Here is an 11550-nt window from a genome sequence, read left to right as displayed (position 1 = left end):
ATAAGGCTGCTATGAACATGGTGGAGCATGTGTCCTTATTACATGTTGGAGCATCTTTGGGGTATATGCCTAGGAGTGGAATAGCTGGATCTTCAGGTAGTACTATGTCCAATTTTCTGTAGAACCGCCAGACTGATTTCCAGAGTGGTTGTACCAGTTTATATTCCCAGGAACAGTGGACTAATGTTCCTCTTTCTCCACATCCTCACCAGCATCTGCTGTCATCTGAGCTTTTGATCTTAGCCATTCTTACTGGTGTGAGGTAGAATCTCAGGGTTGTCCAAAAGGCTATTCTTGTCAACTGAAAATAAGAGTGGCCGAGGTTTTCTTTTTCTGATATTCTCTTACATTTTGTTCCCCCACAGAGGCTAACAAAAGTTTATTTTCAACCAAAGCATAACATTTTGTTTTCTAAAGAGGGAAGATATGAATCACCAACTCAGCATAGTTAGAGGGAGAAAATTTACTTCAGGCAAGTTCTTTCCTATATAGCTTGCTTTTAACGTGGATAGTAATTTCCCTTGCCTGGGAAAACTACTTGAAGCATGCGGCTTCCCTGTGGAGTAAGAATCCTGCACAGCGGCCGCTCTCCTGCCCTTTCGTGCTGCAGATGCTAAATATGTTGCACTTGGCATATGCATCCTTCTCATTACGCATTAGATTCCAACAGTTCTCCAGTACATACTGAATTTCTTCAGATAATGAGGTCTAGGAGTCTAACTTTTCATTTGCTTTAGATGCTCCGTCTTTGTCTTGTCTGTAACATAATGATTTTGGTAAATATTGCTCTACTGGTTGAATATCTGATGAGCTCTTTGTTTACAGACTTAACAGAGGACTCTGATTTAAAAAAAAATTAAGTATAGCTTGGTCTTCAGGATAACTGGAAAGTTCTGACTGGGAATTGCCAGCCACGCAACCATGGCTTTCTACAGATGAGGAAACATGGGAAGAAAAGTACCACGGCGATACACACACACACACACACACACACACACACACACACACACACACACACACGTGAGAAAAAACAGGCAGACATGATGTAGGAAGCATAAATGGTTTATTCCACCCCCAGGGACTGTACTGCTCAGGGCTATGATTTATCTCTAGAATGAGTTCAGATTTGCTCAGTCTAGATCCTACTTCTGTTCACAGACTAGATTTTCCTGGTCTTGTTCTGGTTGTAAGTGGATTGGGAAAGAAGAGGACCTTGTGTAAGACCCCCTGAGACTTCACAATGCCTCCTCGACACCATTAACCATCAGCACAGATCTCTGAAGCAGGTTTCGTCCATCAGAGAGGTTAAGTCCCAGATGAAAGATGAAGCTTTAGGAACCCCAGAAAATCCATCAGAGTACCCCTGGTTTAGGGGCCCATTGCAAAGCACGTAGCACACCCTGGAGGGCACAGAACAAACACATGGTGTTGTAACATTGCCTTCTGGTAGAAGTTTGCTAGAATCATTCACTACATGGAGGTGTGTCCAATGGAGAGTTCCTCAGCCTGGTCACACTTAGTACTGGAACCAAACGAGCGTGCTGAGTCAGCACGCAGTGTAGGAGCAAGGCAGATTCGGAGAGCCATGGTCCACAGTGTAAACGAAAAGAGAATCAAGACACAGAGCAACCTGATTGGCTCTAGCTAACCTAATAGTTATCGGCTACGGCTCAGGTAGTTGTTTTCCATTAGGCAATTACCAGCAGTGCCTTCAGTGCCAGCTAAAGTTATGGGGGTAAAACTATTGATGTGGTGTGCTGCGCCCAGCACAGGTACCTAGTCTTAATGCATTCCTCCTCACAAAATTTTGTTTAACCATTCTTCCCTTTGGGTTATTCTCTTAAGTTAGAGTTCAGCCAAACTCTTGGCATCTGTGCTGCTCTAAGTAACCACAATATTAGCTATAATTTAAAAAGCCATTCATAATTTATAGCACCCTTATGTCCAAACATTTAAGTTCTTGTCATTCTACCCAACGAGAGACCATCTAGTAGATGGCTGCATGGAGACATTTAAGCCTGAGAAGGCACAACAGGGGGCTGCTATTACATCTTTAAGAAAGAGAATAGCAACAGTTGGGCATATGATTCCTAGCCAAGGCATGCAGAAAATAAATCTGTTAAACCCGCATGATTAGATGATGACTGATAATCATTTTTGTTTCTTGTAATGGAGAATCTTCATTGCTTAATGTATTTATTTCATGCAGCTAAAGTATAGTAACTGCCAAGACTGTCACTGTACAGCCATTGAGCTAACACTCCACAGCTACTAGTCCATACTGGATAGAGAAGGGCATCTAGGAGAATGGCTATCACATTAGCCCAACAAATAAAAACTATGTGAGCAAGGACAAGTCAGGAGTGGGAAGAACCACAGGATGGTGGAGATCCTACATTCATATTGGTTTGTCAAATCATCTACATGTGAGGTAAGCTTTTCCTCAGTGTAGTCCAGGGAGTGGCAGTATTAGGAGGTGTGGCAAACTTGGAGTAGATATGGCCTTGTTGGAGGATGTGTATCACTGTTGAGGTGGGCTTTGAGGTCTTATGCTCAAGCTCTGCCCAGTGTGGAAGAGAGCCACTTCCAGGCTGCCTGCTGAAGCCTCAGGATCAAGATGTACAACTCCAGCACTATGCCTGCAAGTAACCATGCTTCCTACCATAATTATAACGGACAGGGCACCTGAAACTTTTAAGCTAGCCCCAATTAAATGTTGTCCTTGGTCATGGTGTCTCTTCACAATGAGAACCCTAACTAAGATAGAAGTTGGTACCAGGGACTGGGGTATTGGTGTGATAACCCTGACCATACTTTTGTTTTGGGGAATGTGGATTTCAGAACTTTGGATTTAGAGAGCAGTGGAATGGCTTAGTGGGCCATCTTAGTAGGAATATGAAAGATATTGGTGTTGAGGATGATTCGAACTGTGGGGGATTAGCTCAAGAGGTTTCAAAGAGGAATGTTAGTATGTGGCCTAGCAAATGTTTTTGTGATATTTTGGTGAATAGTGTGGCTGCATTTTAGCCTTGTCTGAGAATCTCCCTGAGGTAAAGAGAGTTTGATTAATAGCATTAACAAAGGTAAATCTCAAACAACAACAACAAAAAAAGAACTTAGTTTAGACTGTGGCCTAGTCTTATGAAAAGCATTTTGATCAAGCATAGCAATCTGAGAAAGGAAAAATAAAAGATGTGTGGTTCAAGTATAAAAGGGGCACCAGGAAGTGGAATGGAGCTTAATCCTATGTTTAAGGAGATAAAGCAAATTAATCGAGTGGTAACCCCTGGGCAAGACTGACCCAGTTTACTGTTTATGTGTTTACAGCTGAACAGGGATAGTTGTGTCATGTTAGGTGATATTACTGCCTTGTTATTGTTTTCATTTGGACATAAGGAGATGTGATTATATGTCAGATTGACAAGGGATGAGTTGTGGTGACTGTTCTTGGTTGTCAACTTGACTATCTCTGGAATGAACTACAATCCAGAAATGGAGGGCACACCTGTGATCCGGATCTTGAGGCTGGAAGACATAGTGGCCATGAAAAGCTTAGGTACAGGTCTTGGGTGGTATACAACTGTAATCCCACAAGACTGATGAAAGCAGATCTCTGAATTCAAGGCCAGCCTGGTAAAAAGCAAGATCCAGGTAAAGAAAGCCTTAGGTCCAGGCATGGTGATATATGCCTTTAATTTCATCAGTCAAAAGACAGAACCTTGTAGATCCTCTGAGTTCAAGGTCAGTCTACAGAGCAAGTTCTAGGACAAGCTTAGGCAATGAAGGGGTTTGAAAACAGAAAGATGGTGATGATGTAATAGAACAAGAGGGGCCATGTTCTAGCTCTAGCAAGCAGCAGAACTCAGCAGATTTGGCCATGTGTGTCTGTCTTTAGATTCAAGAGAAGACAGGGTTACTGGAATAAGTGATGCTGGTCAGCTGGAGCTAAGAAATTAGTGGTGACTAAGAAGACACCAGCATCACTGAAGTGAATTCTTCTGGGAAGTAGTTTCTGAGATCACAAAGAAGCTGAGTTCCAGAGATTGCCAAGGTCTTACCTCGTGCTGAATCTGGACTTGGTAATGTGTAAGAATCACCCAAACGGTACTGGTTTTGAAGGTATGAAGGGGTCATGGGGAGCTGCTGAGTCTTGGCACTGTGAGAGGTCAGTAAAGGTAAAAGTACAGCCTTAATTGCAGTCCACTGCCTAACACTAAAGAGGCCATGCAAAGAAGGGACACAATGAAGGGACACCATGAAAAGTCATTAGTGAAGCCTCCTTGCAGCGGAAGACCCAGCATATTGGAGATGACAGTACCATTGGATGACCAATAAGAACAGCAGCAGCAGTGGAGTGGAGCCAACCAGAGCCTAGTTTGCTACAGAGGGTAGAGCTGGAGAAGTGAGTGAAGCCCTTTGAGGAATCCCAGACAGAAGGACAAGAAGCTGTGCAGTTGAAGTGGCCTTGGAGACCCTAAGATGTTAGTTTCCAGAGCCATGAAATACCTGCTTAGGGAAGCTGCTAAGAGGGAGTAGAATAATCTCAAGAGAAAGAAGTGTGTTGCCACTATCAAAGCTAAAAGGAGTTGGACATCAGTCATGGAGATACAGAGTCTGGAGTTTTTCTAGCTGTTTTCTGTTTTTGTCTTGGTCTAGTATTGTCTCACTATAACTTTTTGGAAATATATATACTGTACCATATGTCTGAAGTTTGTGCTCTGCTTTTTAATTTTTATTTTTATGGGGAGTATAGTTAAGAGATTGCATCAATCTCAGAAAAGACTTTGGACTTTTAACATTGTTGAGACTGTTATACGCTATGGGACTTTTGAAGTTGGAACAAATATATTTTGCATTATGCTATGGCTAGGTTTTGACCTATAGACTCATGAGTTTGAACAAGCCTGTGGAGGCCAGGGAGTGGAATGTGGTGGTTTGAATATGCTTGGCCCAGGGAGTGGCACTATTTGGAGATGTGGAAATATTGGAGTAGGTGTGGCCTTGTTGGAAGACATATATCATTGTGAGAATGAGCTTTGAGGTCCTAAGCTCAAGCTCTACCCAGTGTGGAAAAGAGAGCCTCTTCTTGGCTGCTTGCTGAAGCTAGTCTCCTCCTGGTTGCCTTAGGATCAAGATATAGGACTCTTGGATCCTCCAGCACCATGTCTGCCTGCAAGCTGTTAAGCTTCCCGCCATGTTGGTAATGGACAGAACCTCTGACATTGTAAGCTAGCCCCAATTCATTGTTGTTTTTTATAGGCATTGCCTTGGTCGTGATATCTCTTCACAGCAATTGAAACCCTAACTAAAACAGTCCTCTAAGATCTTGAAACTGTGTACTGTGCTAGGATACAGGCTCAAGTTTTGAGATTCTGAGGCTTTCACTGATGTGACAATCAGAGAAGTTAGAAGAGTCATCAGGCCAACATATGCCCATAGTTGGTGTTGTCCTGTCTTCTCCATGATGAATGGGGGTAAAAAGACTTCTAGAAATAGAAGTTTAAAGACTGAGGATAGACCATATATGTGCTCATGCCCTCCATGAGTCCTAGCATAATATTAAATTCCTTTCCCATCTCAAGTGTGTAATTTGGTCTCCTTGCAAGGCCACTGTAGACAATCTGATCTGAATCAGATTTGGTTTATAACTGCATTTAAGTTGTTTCATTCAAATTGTTTCTCATAACAATCTTACAACTGAAGTATGGAGTGAAAGTCTGTTCAAATATTTTCTTAGCATTCATCAATTCCTGTCCTCCATGATGTATTCCAGAACAACCAGTGTCTCTGATAGAATTCTAGGTATCCTCACTCTGCCTAATGATAGAATTCCAAAATCACAAAAGTCTAGTATTTCTCAGAGTCTGTTCTGTGAATTTCCTTGAATATGAAACTCTTCCATCTAGAATAGGGCATCTCTGGGGAAAATATTGAATTATAACATTCTGTGGTTTAGCCCAGTCAGCCAGGTTGCTTAGACACAGCTTGTAACGAAGGTAGGGATGTTCACCTTCTAGGTTTGTTGGCCAAGAAGGAATACACAGCACTCACTGCTATTTACCTTCTGGTCTTGTTAGCTTTGGGTCTTTGGTTCATCGATAGTGTGCAGCTAGTTCCAAGCAGCCTGTGGGTCTTCAGCAGGTACTGACCAGCCAGTACCTGTCTAATCAGCCACGAAAGGCCAGGGTTTGAAATGGAGCTACAGGCAACTTGAAGATTTACCCACAGCAGTGTTTAAAAATGCCTTCTTTTTAATTTAAATTTTTTTCTATCACAGACCTGTGTTCAAGCACTTTGTCTTAGAGGAAGCTGACAATTTGCATTTGCTTGTCTCAAAAGAATACCTGGGAAGGAGAGAGCTACATCTACAAAGATCTTTTATTCTCTTTCTGTTTGCAAAAAAATTTCCTTTAAATCGTACATAAGCTTAACTGGTTTGTCTTGTCTAAAAGTCTCCTGGAATGCACCAAAAGTAAGCCCAAAGGAGGAAGATCTAGTCTAGAATTTGATTTGTGAAAGCTTTTCAAAAGAATGAAAGGTTTAGAACGTTCGATCAAAGAAACCCATAGTCAGTGCAAAATAATCATCCACTTAATCAAAGTGACATAAGGGTTCATGTATTCACACAAAGCCAAATAAAGTAGAAAAGACCCAAGATATTCAACAGAGTCAAAATTCCCCAACACAAGTAGACAAATCTTTCAAGAGAAGCTTGCTTTCAACCACAGGGAAGCAGATTCTAATTTTGTGGACTTGCTCATTGTGTGCATTTCCTAGATCACCTTTTAATCCTCTAATTTCACTCAGCTTGATTGCTTCAAACTCATCTCTCAGTTCTAGAGTCTTTAAAATATCATTTCATGTACTTGTCCTCTATTTTTCTTCTTGTCACTTCAGGATAATCAGTTGTTCTAATTTTATTTCTATTCCTGTGATAAAATACCCTGACTAAAATTAACAGGGAGAAAAGGAGTTTGCTTGGCTTGCCAATTTAGGTTATTGTCAAAATAGAAATGACAGGGGCAGGAGCTTGAAGCAACCTGTCACAAGTCACATCTACAGTTAAGACCGAAGAGAAACGGAGGCAAGCAAGTTGTTTGCTTTTGCCCAGCTGACTTTATTTATTCTTGTATTTTTGGCTTGGAGCCTAGCCTCGGGACCTTCTGCCTTGGGAATGGTGCTGCCCACAGTAGGCTGTCTTCCTACATCAATTAAGGCAATTAAGAGGATCTCCCAAAGACACACTCACAGAAAAACCTGATCTACACAATTTTTTGTGTTGTGGTTCTCTTATTGACTCTAGGGTGTGTCAAGTTGACAGGTAAAAACTAACCAGTACACTGGCCATTATACCAGAGGTTCACAAACTTTTTATTTTCCTTCCAAACACCTTTCTTGCATTATAGCTTCATCTGCCCAAACCCACAGACCATATCTCACTCTCTTTGCAAAATATGATTTCTAGTTTTGGTGAACATAGAGTGATAATAGAATCTTTTTCAGATCAGAAGACAGTAGATAACTCACTGGTCTAGTCAGCTAGAATTTCAAGGAAAAATAATCTCGTGAAATTGGCTAATGGTTATCAAAACAGCAAGGTAAAAGGCAAATATCTTTAGTGTTAATAGCATAGCAAAATAGGGAACTTTAAAAATGAGGAAAGAAAGTCCAGAGCCAGCCTGGAGGTATGGTTTGGTCTGGGGAAGGTGCCCGTCCGGGTCACACAAACAACAGACAACAGACAGAAAAACTTAACGCAGTGACTTGGAGAATCTGCACTGGAGTTTTTGAAATGAACTTGTATTCTTTTAAAAAATTTTACTTTTCTTTTCTTTTCTTTCTTTTTTTCTTTTTTTTCTTTTTCTTTTTTTTCTTTTTTTCTTTTCTTTTTTTTTTTTTTTTGAGAAAGGGTCTCTCTGTGTAGCTTTGGCTGTCCTGGAACTTGCTCTGTAGACCAGGTGAGCCTTGAACTCAGAGATCTGCATTGCTATAAATCCCAAGTACTGGGATTAAAGGCGTGGGTGTCACCACTGCCTGGTGAACTCCTATTTTCTAGACTAATTAAGTGGCCCATCGTGTTTGGGGTGAGGCTCGTACAACAGTGTGCACGGGAAGACCGGAGGGGTTGGTGGGAGTTGGCACTTGGCTTCTAGTAGGTGGACGCTGGAGACTGAAGTGTCTTTATACAGTGAGATATCCCACTGGACCCAGTGTGGACTTTCTGAAAAAAAAAATCAGATTGACCTTGAATTTATAGAGATTTACTTGTCTCTGCTTCCTGACTGTGGGATGTGTGCCACTATACATTGCCACCTATCGGTGGATATTTTAAGGAGGAGATGGGAAAGAAAACTACCAACACAGACTTCTATATTCAGTACTATCCCCAATCTGTGAGTGAGAAAGACAAACCTTTCACGATAAAACCATGAAATTTATAACTAAGCCAGGTTTTCAGATACTTGAATTCTTCAGACCGAAGAGAAAGGTAAACACATTCTCAGTGCCAAATGGAGGAATGAACTCTGCTTGAGTAGTATTTTAAGCAAACGAGGAATAGGAAAGTACTATGAAGTTGGCAAAATGACAGTTTTGTCTCATTATTACAGGTTTGTCTTAGTTAGGGTTACTATTGCTATAATGAAACATCATGACCAAAGTAAGTTGAGGAGGAAAAGAATTTATCTGGTTTACACATCCAGATCCCAAGTTCATCACTGAGGGAAGCCAGGACAGGAACTCAAATAGGGCAGGAACCTGGAGGCAGGAGCTGATTCAGAGGCCATGGGCAATGCTGTTTACTGGCTTGTCTTCATGGTTTACTCAGTCTGCTTTCCTCTAGAACCCAGGACGACCAGCCCAGGGGTAGCCCCACCTATAAGAAATAGACTAGGTCTTCCGACATGAGCTAATTAAGAAACAGACTTGCTTACTGCTCACTTTAATGGAGATATTTTCTCAGTTGAGGTTCCCTCCATCCTAGGATGATTATAGCATGTGTCAAGTTGACTTACGGGTAGCCAGCACAACACCTTTCAGCAATAAATGAGTATTAATGGCCTCCGTTCCACACAGTAGCAGGTTGGATTAAAAATGATCCTTCTATTCGTTATTGCTGAGGAACTTGCCCCATCTTCTGTGATGCTTGCTTGAATTCTCAAGTTGAGACAACTCTAGAATCACTTAGAAACTGTCAGGGAGAGACTGTCTGCATTCCTCTGGCCTGTGGACATGTCAGTGAGCATTACTGATGTGAGAAGTTATGTCCACAGTGGCTAGGAACATTGCCTACGCAGGGAACCCTGAACTGCGGAAGAGTAAATGAAGTGAGATGAATACCATTTCTAATTATTAAAGCTTTAATGACTCTCTCTGCCTTTGACTGTGGATGTGACCAGCAGCCTCACGATCCTGCTACCTTGATCTCCCCAAGTGATGAACTGTTATGTGGAATTATCTGCTAAGATATACCCATTCCTTCATAACCTATATTTGCCAGGGTATTTTATCAGAACATCAGGAAACAAAAGTAAGATGCCACCAAAGGCCTATGCAACTTTGGAGTAAAAGAACTGTCCCAACCAATAGAACTAGAGGACAGGCAGATGTTTTGCAGTTTGACAAAATCTATTTCAGCCCCAAATTGGCCAGGATAGATAAAGAAGATCACTTCATGTTGATTAAGAGAAAAACCCACCAGCAGGATATCTTAACTTAAAAATGTGTACAAACGGAGTGGAGTATATTCAGTTTTATATAATAAATGTCTAGACTAGCCCCAACACAATCATAGTGGGTGTCTTTAATACACTAATACCACTAACTGAAAAGCTGATTTAATTTTTCTTCTCCAGGTCCAGCGGGGGCAAGGAGAGGCGTGATAAATGAAGGCATCTTTTATATATGTAATCTTTCCTCTTTAGAGTTAGGTCTCCAGATAAACAAGGTTAGGCTGGCTTTTAGCTCAGGCTGTGAGATTCTAATTAGTGAGAATTCAGGGCAGAGTCAATTAAGGAATGAGACGGAGAACATTTTCCTTCCTTCTTGTTTGCTTTTTCTCTTCTTCCTCCTTCTCCTCTCCCTTCTCTTTCTCTTTATCCTTTTTGTTTGTTTTTTCAAGACAGGATCCTTCTATATAGTTCTGGAACTCACTCTGTAGACCAGGCTAGCCTTAAGTTTACAGAATTCTCTTCCTTCTGCCTCCCAAGTGCTGGAATTAAAGGCATGCATTGGCTTTAGAGAGCATTTTCTAAGCAGACCAAGAGCACATTTCACTAATTTTAGTGAAATGTTCTGAGCAAGGCTAAAGTGAAATAAGCCAAACCCATTCATTACCTATGGGCGAAACTTCTACAAATAACCTTATACCATTGTGTAGTTTCGTATAGGCACATGTTTTATTTACAAAATACAACTCACTCTATATGTTTTTTGATATTTCATTCTAACAGATCCCACTGCTAAACAAATGTATCCAAATTTCTGTGTCCTTATTGTGATCATTGTGATTCTAAATTATTTCTAGCAAATTTCACTCCATTTTTTAAAAAAAGAAAACAGTGGAGATTTGGCCATGATTCTATGTGAATTCCTGCAGAATTTCCAACTCCTAGAACTTCTAGGTTTTGTTTTTTTTTTGTTTTTTGTTTTTAATTTGATTAAAGCAGCAGTCATAAATCCCAGAAGGGTCCTGCAGCCTTCTCAGGGCACATTGCATTGTGGATGCTGCCTCAAGATGATGTATTCTTTCATAGCAAACTGATTTTGAAGCAGAGGTCCAGATTACTAGACCCAGGTGAACTCATGACTCCTTGGCTTCTAGTATTATATTTCATTGTGTTTTTTGTCTGACCAGGTCAGACACCTGAGGCCTCCTACAAGACTTGTCCTTATGTTTCCTTCACAACTTCCAAATGTAGTTTGGACCAAAATGGTTGGTCCAACAAATGCATGTTCAAAGATGAGCCAGTGGACCTTTAGAATCATAGTGAGAACTTAGCGAGTGACCCTCATGCAAAGAAACAGAACACAATACTCCTGCTTTCTCCAGTGCCCCTGGAACTTTGTTTTGAATCCTGGTTTGTCTTAGTCAGGGTTTCTGTTCCTGCACAAAACATCATGACCAAGAAACAAGTTGGGAAGGAAAGGGTTTATTCAGCTTACACTTCCATATTGCTGTTCATCACCAAAGGAAGTCAGGATTGGAACTCAATCAGGTCAGGAAGCAGGAGCTGTTGCAGAGGCCATGGAGGGATGTTACTTACTGGCTTGTTTCCCCTGGCTTGCTCAGCCTGCTTTCTTATAGAACCCAGGTCTACCAGCCCGGGATGGCACCACCCACAATGGGCTGGGCCCTCTCCCCTTGATCACTAGTTGAGAAAATGCCTTACAGCTGGATCTCATGGAGGCATTTTCTCTATTGAGGTTCCCTTCTCTGTAATAACTCCAGCTTGTGTCAAGTTGACACAAAACCAGCCAGTACATGGTTATAATACTAAAAATGTTAAGAAAGGGAAATGTTCTGAAACCAATTAAGTGTGATAGAATCTG

Source organism: Micromys minutus (assembly GCF_963924665.1).
Source record: "Micromys minutus genome assembly, chromosome: 13".
NCBI lineage: Eukaryota > Metazoa > Chordata > Mammalia > Rodentia > Muridae > Micromys > Micromys minutus.
The sequence above is the reverse complement of the archived record's forward strand: the minus strand, read 5'-3'. Positions refer to the sequence as shown.